Source organism: Rhagoletis zephyria, unplaced genomic scaffold (assembly GCF_001687245.7).
Source record: "Rhagoletis zephyria isolate East Lansing unplaced genomic scaffold, Rhagoletis_zephyria_1.1 Rzeph_scaffold_00996, whole genome shotgun sequence".
Classification (NCBI taxonomy): Eukaryota; Metazoa; Arthropoda; class Insecta; order Diptera; family Tephritidae; genus Rhagoletis; species Rhagoletis zephyria.
Window position 1 is genome coordinate 22,401 of NW_016158080.1, and position 2,333 is coordinate 24,733.

Consider the following 2,333-nt stretch of genomic DNA (forward strand, 5'->3'; position numbering starts at 1 on the left):
AAATTTTTGAAAAATGGGCGTAGCCACGCCCACTTATAGTTATATGTGTATATCTCGGCAACCGCGGCACCGATTTCTTCCAAACTTCGCACAGTTGTTCGCCTTGGTACAGCATACCAAGTGGCTGAAAATTTTTAAAATCCGACAATAACCACGCCCACATTCCATATAAGGGTAATTTAGAGAAATACGAAATCTTCGATAAATCAGTAAATATTAAAGCTAACTTATTCAAAATTGATGCTCGCAACAATTCTTTACCAAGAAATATGTTCATGGTTAAATTTTGGAAAATGGGCGTGGCACCGCCCACTTATGACCACATATATGTATATCGGTAACCGTTCTATCAATTTGTACCAAACTCGGTATTTTTATTGTTCTTGCCACATAAAAGCAAAACGTTGAAAATTATTGAAATCGGACTAAAATTACGGCCGATTTTTATATAACGGTAAATTTCAGAAATGCTTGAAACTGCAATATTTCGAAATTTAAAGACGCTAATTTACTCAAAATTGATACACCCCGGCTTTCCATGTAGGCGTAGCTTTCGGAAGGGGGAAAAACATGTATTTAATACTTGCGCCGGGTATTTAATGTTCGGCTCTGCCCGAACTTAGACTTTCTTACTTGTTTATAATTGTTTTAGACCATATAAAGTTTTTAGTAGTAAGTAGTATCGGATAAGAAAGATCAGTTACGCCTCATCTGTACACAAGGATAAGTATATTGGGCGTTACTTGAGGTATTTCGCTTGCCCTGAACGAATTCGCCAGAACGACACCAATTACTTTGTAGCCTTTTGGCGTTATGTTAAAAAAAAATTCATACCTCGGTCCAATGGATGAGATCTAGCCCTAAGATATAACCATGGTCGCTAGGGACTCAACATAAGCATGCCAATAAAGTTACCTAATCAGAGAAGTATCTTTCAGGCTATGAGGAAAGCCGCGGAGGTAGCAAAGCAAGATATGCAAGTGTTCGCCCAGCGGTTGAAATTCATCCTTTTAAATTAAGGGGAGTTGAGGTGGGCTGAGCTGAGCCGAGTTAAGTTTAGTTGAGTATTGAAGTAAATTGATGTGAAGTGCATTGAACAACATGACCGAATATAACATAGCATAACATAACATAAGACAACACAACACAACAAAACACAACACAGTACAACTCAACACAACACATTATAACATAAAATTATATAAAATAACATAATACAACACAAGACGACAAAACATAACATAAGATAACATAACATAACATAACATACCATAACATAACATACCTTAACATAGCATCACATAACATAACACAACATAACATAACACAACACAATTCAACAACACCAAAACACATAACATAACATAAAATAACGCAACACAAAACAATAAAACAACACCACAAAACACAACACGAAACAAAGCAACACAATATAATACAAGACAACACAATACAACATAACATTTTGTTCTTCAATTTTATCGTTTTCTTTTTCCCTGTTTTGTTTCAACCTTTACCTCTTATCTCTCTTTGTCTCTGCCGTTTTTCTATCCTTTCATTTTTATAATTATCACTTCCTTGACGTTAATTCGGAACTTTATCTGTATTCGTTTCTATATCCAAATATTCACCCACACCTTTGCTATTATATTAAGTATTTAAATTTACCTTCCTCTTTGTCTTTGTGTTTAGATTTCTTTACTTTTATTTTAATCTCTGCATCTATCCCTTTCTTTTTCTACATACGCAACTTTATCTTCTTCCTTGTTTTAGTCTCATAGCTGTATTTAAAACTCGTAACTGGTTGGGTCTTTGCTATTAGCGACTCATATCCTTAAGAAACTCCATTCGAGAAATTAAGAGACACTTCAAAAGCATATTTCCCTAAGTGATGTCTACGTAAACCCATAAGGATATATCTCAGTTGCTGCGCATTTTTATTTCGTGACCTTTTCAGGGTAAACTTCGTTATAACATTTAATAGTTACATCGCGCCAGTTTTACGGAATTAATTTACTTCATGGACTCGAGAGACTAAATAAATTCTAACATGAGAACTGCGAAACATACGTATTCTCATTTTAGCAATACTTAATTCGTAATTTTTGCTATTTTTGTATAGTAAAGTTTTCATTAAACCATTGGTTATAAAAAAAAAAAATATACATTTAATTAAACAAAGCAATGCTTATACCAAAGACTTAAGCAACAAACCTGACTTGACAAACCTGACTTGACAAACCTCAATGTTTCACTCAATATTTCCCTTAATTTGGTTATATTTCTATTTTGCCAATCAATTTTCAGCTATTTAAAAAAGACGAATTTTTATG